The sequence below is a fragment of the Pogoniulus pusillus genome, chromosome 5 (assembly GCF_015220805.1).
Source record: "Pogoniulus pusillus isolate bPogPus1 chromosome 5, bPogPus1.pri, whole genome shotgun sequence".
NCBI classification, from domain to species: domain Eukaryota; kingdom Metazoa; phylum Chordata; class Aves; order Piciformes; family Lybiidae; genus Pogoniulus; species Pogoniulus pusillus.
Window position 1 is genome coordinate 1,777,036 of NC_087268.1, and position 11,949 is coordinate 1,788,984.

General features: G+C 42.0%; 1 long non-coding RNA gene across 1 annotated transcript; it reads right to left on the bottom strand.

The window, feature by feature from the left end:
* Positions 1-625: 625 nt before the first annotated feature.
* On the bottom strand, positions 626-10,150 carry LOC135175211 (uncharacterized). The gene is made up of 3 exons (XR_010302287.1): positions 9,908-10,150; positions 9,660-9,732; positions 626-819 (listed from the first exon to the last, which is right to left on the bottom strand). It is a non-coding gene; the product is annotated as an uncharacterized LOC135175211 (long non-coding RNA).
* Between the last annotated feature and the right edge of the window lie 1,799 nt (positions 10,151-11,949).

The following is an 11,949-nucleotide window of genomic DNA, read 5'->3' on the forward strand; positions in this document are numbered from 1 at the left end:
TTGAGACTGTGTCCCCTTGTTCTAGTGGCGGTTGCAGTCTTGTTCCAGAGTAGTTTGCTCCTCTTTAATGAAAACATAAATACAACAGTATGGTTAGTGGTTAGCTAATTAGTGGTTAATGTAAATCATCTGCCAACTAAGCACATTATCCATAAAGGCTGAAAGACAAAGCTACAAAAGCTTTGAACTCTTAAAGGCCAACCACTTGAGGCTCTATATATTGCCTCATTCCTTTATGTACACACCCTTGCGGCAGCTGCTGATCATACTTATGTCTAAGACATATCTTGAACCCATATCTAATGGACAGTAAGTGGCCCTTGTTTTCATGTTACCTCTCCCTCTGTCTGAATGGATGAGGAGCTTGAAATCAATTTTCTGTGCAGTGTGGGCAAAGCTAAGCAGAAATCACAATGCCTGAACTTGGGTCTTGTCTGTTAGTGCCCCTCAGCTAAACCAGTGGTGAGGGCCTGTCTTTGTTCTGCTCTAGTGCAGCAGAAAACAAGCTCATTTAAACCACAGGTGGTCGACTCCTGCCTATACCCTGAAAGGCAGTGGAAGAAAAGCACTATCAGTGGTTTCAGAGACAAAGCTGTTGCACATACTCACATACTACTGCATTTGCTTTATTTTCCTTGGCAACAGAAAAAAGGAAGTGGACCCACAAGCAATTGCAGCTGAGAATCAGATACCTTCTAGCAGTACTTTTTCATCTGCATCTTACTTCAGACATGAGTAGAGAGTGAATGTGGCAGTCCTTGGACTCTGGCCACAGTTGAAACTCTGCAAAGCATGCTTAGGTGGGCACACCTGAAGTGTCTGCAATAAACAGAAGAAACAATAAAATCAAACAAAAAGGAGTAGACCAGTTTAGATATTCCTAAACAAAAGGGGAGTCCTCTTCAATTAAGTTCATTTGCCCCTACAAAAGGAAAGAACTGTTTTGGGAGTATGAAAAGCAGGATCAGGCTTTGACAATTCAAATCTCAGTGGATCTGAGCTAGTTCATGCCAGCAGGTGATTTGGAGAAATAAACCCCTAAGATTAGAGGGGGCAGACTCCATGTTACTTTTGTACCTTAATGGGTTTTTTTTCCCTGATGACAATTTAGAAAGTCCTTCATTTATCTTTTCATTAAGTACTTCAATTACACACTCAACATTTTCTGCTGGCTGCTATGGGTACTCTGCTACTATTTTTGGCATCTCTGGATTTCCCCCAAAACATAGTATTTTGTCTTCAAATGCAAGTGTTTCCAAAGAGAAGGAATTGAATTTCTTTAAAGATTTAAGATTGTCACATTTAATTTTTTTTTCCATCTTCAATACATTTTAGAAGAGACCTATAAGAAAATTACTTTTATTGTTACAAACATATGGAAACTTAGAGCCTGGAAAGACTACAGAAAGTTAAAGATGAAAATCCCTCCAATTTATAAAACATAGATTTGTAGAGGCAACAAAGAACATAAGAGTGCATGACAGTCATTTGAACTTGGTATTAAAATCCTAGATGTGGTTGCTATTTATGGAAAGAATACATTCAGCCAATAAAAACAACTGCATGTCAGTAACATAGGTAAATTGCCAGCAAAATTCAGCACTCATCAGTAGAAGTTGGGTTACAAAATATTTTATGAGTAATATGAAGCCTAGACTCTGCTGGTTCTCCTTCTGCAGAAAAATGGCACTAAACAAAAGTGAACTTGAAGAGACACTTTTGGGCATTGCCATGTTGTAACAGAGAGACAAACCTGACATTGCATAGCTTTTAAAGGCTCCATCGTCAAAAAATAAAAGACCTCCAAAACCCTCAAGGTAGAAGATAATTTATTGCTTCATTCTCCTTGGTGCTAAAGAACAAACTTGTAAAACAGTGTAATACCTTTCCTGCAGCAGCAGGCAAATGTCTTCAATGCTCAGATTCCATCAAGTAGGAAAGGAGGAGGCTCTCAAAATTATTTCCTACTGTAAAAGTTCTTCCTACTTCCTCCTGAATTTGATATGTCAGTATTTCATTAGACTTTTCTTCCTCAAAACTGCAGAGGAAGAAGAGGAAGAGGAAGAAGAAGAAAAATGAAAAGAAAAAGATGAAGAAGAAAAAGATGAAGAAGAAAAAGATGAAGAAGAAAAAGATGAAGAAGAAAAAAATGAAGAAGAAGAAGAAAAAGATGAGGAAGAGGAAGAAGAAGAAAAATGAAAAGAAAAAGATGAAGAAGAAAAAGATGAAGAAAAAATGAAGAAGAAGAAGAAAAAGATGAACAAGAAGAAGAAGAAAAAGATGAAGAAGAAGAAAAAGATGAACAAGAAGAAGAAAAAGATGAAGAAGAAGGAGGAGGAGGAGGAGGCACAAAACAGAGAAGAAATGGGGCTACCAGCTCTGTGTGTGTGTTTTTTTTTTGAGGTTGAACCAGAAAATTGTTAGCTATCAATTTCTTTTGAGAAAAGAAATGAAATATGTCTCCCCTTTTACCAGATGGAAGAGAGAATGAAGAACGACTCAGGAAATAAGGTGGAAATCTCTGGCTAGCCCAGAATGCAGAGGAGAAAACCAGAACAGGATCTTTTCAGAAGACTACAACTAAGTATTAAGCAGGATTCCCCAAAGTGTCACAGGTCACTGTGGTTCCATTGCTTTCTGCAGAAATATACTTGTCTTAACTCAAGGTTTGGTGTTTTGCATTCAATTACGATTTTACCTGAGTAGTCCAACACTAAGTTTGTTAATTTGTATGTAAATCTGATTAGATAATTGTCAGGAATTGTTCAGGTATTAACAGAAAGTAATAAATTGCTTGGTAGAATTAGCTTATACCAAATGAAAAGAAGACTCACTAGGCAGAGGCTTTTAATACTGGCTTGAAAGTAGCAATTCAACTTGTAGTTTTTTGATTTTCCAAGTGTACATATAAAGGTCCCTATTCATCCTAGGATGATACTTGGAATAAATGGAGTCTCATTGAAAAGACTTGACCTGGGTAATTTATCCTCATCATCTCAACATTATAACCCACATACAAAAAGACTTGACCTAGGAAATTTATCCTCATTACTTCAACATTAGAGCCCACATACAAAACAGCTAGGAAAAAACATCAGGAAATGCCTGTGAAACAATATCAACAAAGTGGGAGTCTGTGTTCCCTAGGCAGAGATCTGATAGGGCAAGAATGGACATAGGATATCCCATCAAAATGAGCATTGGCAGGGGTTTTAACTCAAATCCCTTTTAGGCAATTTACCTCTTCCTCTACTCTCGTAAAAGTTAAATGACAATCAGAAACAAACCCTAGGAGGAGAGGCTGAGGGAGCTGGGGGTGTTCAGCCTGCAGAAGAGGAGGCTCAGGGCAGAGCTCATTGCTGTCTACAACTACCTGAAGGGAGGCTGTAGCCAGGTGGGGTTGGTCTCTTCTGCCAGGCAACCAGCAACAGAACAAGGGGACACAATCTCAAGTTGTGCCAGGGGAAGTCTAGGCTGGATGTTAGGAGGAAGTTGTTGGCAGAGAGAGTGATTGGCATTGGAATGGGCTGCCCAGGGAGGTGGTGGAGTCACCGTCCCTGGAGGTGTTGAAGCCAAGCCTGGCTGAGGCACTTAGTGCCATGGTCTGGTGCTAGGTTGGCCTGGATGAGCTTGGAGGTCTCTTCCAACCTGGTTGATTCTATGATTCTATGATTTGTGATAAACAAGAGAGCTGATGCTCTAGCAGTGACTTTCCTTTTCAGCATCACGATCGCTTCAGGCACAGGTTGTGTAAATCCAGCTCCTGGATTTCACCTCATGCACTCCTGCTGGTTAGCAAATGATATATAGATGCTTATTTAAATACAGCCTTTGAAGTTATACCACAGATTGATACACTAAGCAGAAGCATGTAAGGAGCCAGTTTATATCTGGAAATTATTCTGTCTCCACCCTTGTAGTTTTAACATCTGAGAAATGTTTTGCTCTTTGATGAGGGAAAAATGATGCATTTGTTTTGGGATAACAGCTCAAGGCTCAGTTATTACATTAAGTCTCATCTCAGCAGTATTTCAACTTCTGATATTTTAAGCAAAATTGTCTTGGCTTCAAGTGGATGCTGACCTTATGAAGGGTCAAGTCAGCCTTTCTGTTGTTACTTGCAGTGAGCACATATTTTCCTGTCTTTTGATACTCAGTTAGGGTTTATCTTAGTAACACTGTGATGAGAGAGGAGTGTGTAGGGTGTCGGTATTGTGATTATAACCCTACCAAAAGTAAAACTTACTTGGAAATAAATGACCATGCTACTCATTAGTTTTTCATGGCCTCTAGAGAAGAGTAACCTTCTGAGGATTGCTTACATGGGAAATGACAGGCGTGCTGCCAATACTCAAAGTTCAGTGTGGTCAAAAGAAGTCAAGGTGTCTTTCAGAGTTTTAATGAAAAGCAGCTCTTTTGTGCTTTTGCCACTGAGTAGTGATAATAACTTCTTGTAGCCATCCATTTGCAGAGATAGCAGAATGTAGATAAGTAGACATAAGTTGGACCTTTGGTGAAGGAGAAATAGTCACCCTAGCTGCTTGATGGCCATAAATATACTTTACAGGACATAGGACTCCTCAGTGTTTTCCTGGAATGGGATTCTAGAACAGAGACCTATTGAAGTATGCTGCAGCCTCAGGCAGTACAAAATTCCCATTTCCTCTACATGAAAATCAGGAAAGAAGAGGGACTGCTGAATACTAAACTTGTATAATTTTCTCCTTAATGCTTTGATTGAAAAGTGGCTAAACTGAATCACTGGATGACTGGACTCAAGGACAGTTTTTTGGTTACAAGCACTTCTCTTCAGGGTATATTGTTGAGAAGCAGAGAGGGAATTAAGGTAAAAAACATCCAGAACAACATAGATATTTAAATTTGTCACAGACCATGCTTTCACCAGCTGCCTTTGTTTGATGTGGAGAAGGGTAGGTCACAGCTGGAAGAGCACAGTAATTTTCAATCTGTAAAGCTCAAACACTGTAGAAATGTTTTCACTCTATGAGCTCAAACCTAGTTGAAGGGCAAAACTCTCTGCTGCTGGCAGAAATCCCTGCTCTGTAGAGAAGCATGATCAAACAACTTCAGTTTATTATTGGCTTTCTATATATGCCACCATTCACCTTTTCTGGATGTGGTTAATCAATGCATCATCAGTCTTATCGTGGGCTTCTTTAGAGCCCTGCAGAGGGACCTGGACAGGCTGGATGGGTGGGCAGAGTGATTGGCATTGGAATGGGCTGCCCAGGGAGGTGGTGGAGTCGCCATCCCTGGAGGTGTTGAAAAAAGCCTGGATGAGGCATTTAGTGCCATGGTCTGGTTGACTGGCTAGGGCTGGGTGCTAGGTTGGACTGGCTGATCTTGGAGGTCTCTTCCAACCTGGTTGATTCTATGATAGGTCAAGAAATGATGACCAGGTTCTAGTTTTTCACTTCGAGGCTATTCCTGTAGCCTTCACCTTCCAGTTCACTTTCAAAAACTATTTTACCAGGAAATTTTAAAGAGAAGATCTATCACAGCCATTTTCCTGGGCTGTTCTGAGATTGTGTCAGAATGCAAAACAGTCAGCCTGGTTTTTATGCTGGCTAGACACATTATGGTTATAATTATTATTACCTAGTCACAGTTAGGATTTTAATATGACCACATAGCATTTCTCTGGATTGGATTTGAAAATGAATTCCAAGTATTTGTCCAGACTCACAAGATCTATTGGTTCACATCAGTCTGTTAGTCAAATGATGTATTTTGCTGATGAAGCTATAGAGGGAGCAGACCTAGGAATTACACCACTAGAATGTCCTTTTGCCAGAATAGTTTTTACCCTTTCTTTAAACAGCAGCAAAACCCATGGCAGGAGGAAAAGAAAAATCCCTTCTTTAGTATTTTCCATGCTGTGTCTACACCAGTAGGGTTTGTTTCTAGTCCTTGGGTCATTACAAGCCTACGTGCTGGTGTGATTAGACTTGTCTGTAATCTTGCCTGACCTTATTCCAACAAACTACGACACATAACATCACCCCTGCTTTAAAAGCCATCTGGGCATGATGACTCTCCAGTGACCTGGGAATTATCTATACAATGCTTTTACTAAAAGGGAAAAGAAGCTTTTATTCAAGCCCCCCCAAAGTGTAATTTTTGGTGGCAGTTGAGCATACTGACTAGGCTTTTTGCTCACTTGTTACACAGTTGTGCCCCTGTTGCTCAGTTCTGCTAAACCTCACCTGTGTTCTGCTGCAAAGCTCTGACACACTTTCCCACTCCCTCCCACCAATTTTACTTAGATGCAATTAGGGCTGGTTTTACTGACACTTTAAAGTGTCTAGACAATTCCATGTTCTTGTAAACACTTCACACCACTGCTTGGATTGTTTTACCTCTGTTCAAGTTTTGGCAAACAAATACTACCCCTGAACATTTGCTGGACCAAATGTGATGATTAGGTTTGATTTAGGGTCAAAGCCAAGCAATCTTTGCCCATGATAGCAGCTGTTACCCTGCTTGGGTCAGGCAAGCTCTGATTTCCCATCTTCCTTAAGCTAAAAATGTGTGTTGAATCAAGAGTGTAAGACAGGTGAGCACAGGGTCTGCATGATGACCTGAGGCACCTAGAGCTGTAATCTTAGATCAGTGCAGGTTTAATTGTGTGAGTAAAGACCAGCCACTTCATTATTTTTTGAAGGGGCCTAACTAACATTTTATACAAACCTTAGCTAGTAAATAACTGTTCCTTAAAAAAAAAAAGTCTCTATTTCCTACTTGAATTCAATTTTAATTTTGAATGGAATTCAGCCCTTGTTTCTTATTCTTGTCAGTGTTTGTTTTTGTTTGGGAGAAGGGAAGGAGAGCTTTAGGTAGCTGAATGCAGTGATGCCATTTCTGAAAGTAAGGCTAGATGGCTGTGCTGTCTGAAGGCTTGCCAACAATAACTGGATCAGAGACAGTTCACCCTCTTCTTCTTGCAAGTGATTTATGAGACAGAAAACAGTGTTTAATGAGGTCAGCTGGCCCTAAAGAATAGCAAAATAAGCAGAAGAAACAGGGAAATCTCAGGGAATCTGACATACATACATGTCATATTAGAGAGAGAAACTGGAAGCCCCAGGAGATGAGCTTCCAGAATAATGTTATTGACCAATTCAGCTCTATTCTTTCTCATATACCACTTCATAATTTCAGCTTTATTTGCCCAGTGTTCCATATAAAAAACTAGATATGGCTGCATCAGCACAGTATTTTTGAGCCCCAAAGTCTACACAAGTTTGTTACACTGCTTAAGATGGTCATAGAAAGTATTTCAAGTCTTGTTCCTGTGTTGATTTCCTGTATGCAGTTTTCCAGGTGTGAAGTTTTCTCCATTTGCATTTGTTGTTTTCAGGAGGAGATAATTATTTAAAGAAGAAAAAAAAATGTTATTTGCTGCTGCTAACATTAGGAAAAAACAAAGTAAAATCATGAAAGACAAATGGCAACACTGCAATAATTTTCCTTCAGAGCTTTCTAATTGAGGAAGCTTACTCTGCCCTCCACCTTTGAACCTGTGTCTCTCTTTTAATACTCTCCCAAGCAGCTACTGAAATGAAAAGCAAAAATACCCTCCACAAATACGTCAATAATGCAAGCAATGAAATCAAATAAATTACTGAGTTGTACCTGTATGTTCTGAGTAAATGCAAACCACATTTTGCCAGTTTGTAAGGACTCCTTTTCCCCAGTTGCCACTGACTTCAGCTGCTAGACTTCCAAAGCAAAGCACAAAGCTCACTTGAAGTGAGATCACAGAATCCTAGAATGGTTTAGGTTAGAAAAGACCTCAAAGATCATCCAGTCCCAACCCCCCCCCATAGATAGGGACACCTTCCACTAGAACAGGTTGCTCATCCAACTTAGTGTTGAATCACTTCCAGGGAGGGAGAATCCACATCCTCCCTAGGCAACCTGTTCCAGTGTTTCACCACCCTCACTGTAAAGAACTTCTTGCTAACATCTAGTCTAAATCTCTCCTCTTCCAGTTTAAACCCATTACCTCTTTACAAGATCTTGTAAATTGTTGCTCCCTAGCCTTCTTGTAGGCCCCCTTCAGATACTGGGAGGCCACTATAAGGTTTCCTCAAAGCCTTCTCTTCTCCAGAATGAAGGACTTGTAGCTGACTCTTGTAGCCTATCCTCAAAGCAGAGCTGCTCCAGCCCTCTGATCATTCTCGTGGTCCTCCCCTGGGCTCACTCTAACAGCTCAATGTCTTTCCTGTGTTAGGGACTCCAGAACTGTACACAGCACTCCAGATGGGGTCTCACAGGAGCAGAGTAAAAGGGGAGAATCACCTCCTTTGCCCTGCTGGCCACGCTTCTCTTGATGTAGCCCAGAAAATGGTTGGCTGTCTGGACTGCACATGCACACAGAGGGCTCATGCTGAGCTTTTCATCAACCAAGAGACAGATATGGACAGAAAAGTGCTTTATAAAGCTAACATCAGAAGAAGAGAAAGCAACTTTTAAAGAAAGCAAAGTATTTTTCTTTTCTTTTTTAATCTCAGATTAAATCATTCCCTCTCATTTTATTCTTCAGTGAATCTGTTCCTATTTTTACAACACCATCATGGACTAAATAAGAGAACCAACAGTACTCCTTCAAGAACCCCCCAAAACCTTTCCTCTTTTCAAATACCTTTTATTATGGAAGCTTTCCAGGTCTATAGCTGTCTCTTTCCTCTCATTAACACTTATCAAGGTACTGAAGACTTTCAAAGTTGCTTATTAACATTATTTACAAACTGTCTGCTACTTTGTTTCCTCTGTCTCTTGACTTCTTCTTGAGCTTTCTTTGCTGTCCTGTTCATTGTAAGATTTAGTTTTTCATAACTAGTACCAATTTACACAGATCCCCCTTTTCTTGGGAAACCTTCATTGTAACCCATATAAATAAAATTTGGATTACTAAAGCAGAGTAAAATATATTCATGTAAATTGGCATCTCATATATATATATATTAGCCAGTAATTTTCTATTTATAGTGCAGATGTATGAGTGTTAGTTTTGGTCACACTGATGTTCCATAGGTCAGCACACTGGGATAATCCTCACAGCTTGCTCCCAACATCTGGCCAGCAGCAGAGGCAGATGACATGTTGAAGGGATGCCTCTGCTGCTCAGCAGAAACAGTGTACAGCTTTAATGGAATTTACTCCTTGCTCATATGCCATATGGTCCTGTTATCCTGGCACCCTGCCTGACTTAATGAGTCGTGCTGAAAGACAAAGACCAGAGCTAACACAGGCAGTAGTCCGTACAGTCCCAGCCTCTGAGCTGCTGAGGAGAGGAGGGTGTACAGGCTCAGGAGGACACTGCATCACACAAAGCCATGCAGCTAATTATTCTCTGTTTCAGTCTGTGGAGGAGGAAAATGTGTGCATCCCTCATCTGAGGCCATACGGATGCAATGACTCTCACGTGCTGGAGTTGAGAAGGTTTTACTCTTCGTAGGATACTCAAGGTGGAAAATGCATGCAGAGACTTCACAGCACAGCTATAACAAGGTCAAGGGTGGGTATGCTGTGGGATCAGGATTTGGGTCTGCTGCAGGTACTCAGCTGCCCTAGATGAATACATGGTACCCCAAGGTTTGTGATGCACAGTGCAGCCATAGTACTAAAGTTACCTCGTGAGTCGACTGTCCGCTGTGGAGATGTGCTCCTGGTGTGGTCACAGCCTTCCAGGTCATCCTCAGCGAGCTGAAAGAAGCAACTCAACAGGGAGAAACTCAGCCTAAGGAAGCCTACCCAGCACCCGTGAGCAATGGCAGAGCAATCATCAGGCCTAGCCCTACCTAGCCGGGGGGCCACACCAGGCCCCCCGGCCTTTGAATCCCCTCCACCATCACCCAGTGAAGCACCACAGAGCACTCACCGGTGGCGATCCGAGGAGGATCCTTCTGCCCACAGTGGGCAAGCTTGGGGCTTGCCTGTCCTGGGGCCACTTATAAAGGGGAGTGGGTGGAGGGGGCTAAGTGGTGACACCTGGGGGGGGAGGAGACTCCAACAAGACCCAGATTGAAAAGGGGAGTGGGTAAAGAGGGCAAAGTGGTGACACCTGGGGAGGGGAGGAGACTGCAATAGAATCCAGATTGAAAAGGGGAGTGGGCAGGGAGGGCTAAGTGGTGACACCTGGGGGGGGAGGAGACTGCAATAGAATCCAGATTGAAAAGGGGAGTGGGCAGGGAGAACAAAGTGGTGACACCTGGGGGGGGAGGAGACTCCAACAAGACCCAGATTGAAAAGGGGAGTGGGTAAAGAGGGCAAAGTGGTGACACCTGGGGGGGGGGGAGGAGACTGCAATAGAATCCAGATTGAAAAGGGGAGTGGGCAGGGAGGGCAAAGTGGTGACACCTGGGGGGGGAGGAGACTCCAACAGAACCCAGGTGTTATGAGTTTGGGGGGAAAAAAGGGGGAAATGCATTGTGCAGGAGAGAAAGAGGTGCTATGGGGGAGAAGGGAGGGAAATGGAGGGGAAAAGGCTGGAGATGGGAACAGAAAGATGGAATGGTCTATTTGCAGTCACCTTGACTGTTAAACTGCACAGCAAGTAATCTGTGAGTCTGGGCAGTCCTGTGTTCCTTGTGTTTCTTTGCCTCTCTCACATCTCTCAGCTTAGCTTTATTTTTTTACAGACTGGATAAAGAGAAATATTTTTGCTTGGTGTTTTTGGAGATCAAGTTGAAGTATGTAACAAAATGATATACAAATCATTACTGAACAGAAGTCAGCAGTAAGATTCTGTAACGTTTCATCATGAAGAACGGTTTGCAAATGATGCAGAGATGTCTACCAGGAAACATGCTCTGATTTCAGCTTGGAGGAGAGAAGACTCCACAGAGACCTGATAGTGACCTTCCAGTACCTAAAGGTGGCCAATGAGAAGGTTGAAGAGGGACTGTTTCCAAAGGTCTGGAGTGACAGGATGAAGGGCAGTGGTTTTAAACTAGAGAAGAGATTTAGGTTGGATGTTAGGAGAAAGATCTTTACTGTGGAGGTAGTGGAGCACTGGAGCAGGTTGCCCAAGGAGATAGTTGAGGCCCCATCGTTGGAGATAGTGAAGCTCAGGCTTGTCAGGGCTCTGGGCAAACTGAATTAGTGCAGGATGTCCTTGCTGACTGCAGGGGAGTTGGACTAGATGACCTTTGGAGGCCCCTTCCAAATCAAATTGTTCTATGGCTCTAATCTCCATCCTTTTTCTTGGAGAAGGGATTATTTACTCCCACTCTGTCAAAGCCTCATCAATGAATATCTGTGAATGAATACCAGTGTGAAATCAGAGGAGAAACTGTAGCACTTACTAAGAGAAACCTGGGACTACATTACTGTGTGTTCCAAACCTTAACACATAGCTACCCCCTTCTCTAGCACTGACTGCAGCAACACTGCTGAGCCTTGAGGCTGAAGTGTCTGGGTTATAGTGGTCATGAGAAGAAATACATTCTGTATTTTGTTTGCACACACCAGTTACCCTGTACTGAGGTCATTCTGTGATCACAGAGGTGTTGTGGTGACCCACAACAATATTTTGGTTGTCAGATGAGCATTGTCATCTTAGTGGGATCCTGCAGATCAGCCCACAAAATTAATTGCCCTGATTTGCTTACTACAGCTGGCCAGCAGATGAATATGTAATGGTTTTTTTAATTTCTGCATCATCTGTTTCTTTCTGCCTCCTGTTAACATACTTTATGTACTCTAAACCTCTTCATTACCCAATGTATTTCTCATGCTGTTGATATTTATTTGTCTGCTCAGAATTATTAATGTCATATTGTAAATGCTAAATTACCTTGGCTCATAGAATCAAGCAGGTTGGAAGAGACCTCCAAGATCATCCAGGCCAACCTAGCACCCAGCCCTAGCCAGTCAACCAGACCATGGCACTAAGTGCCTCAGCCAGGCTTTGCTTCAACA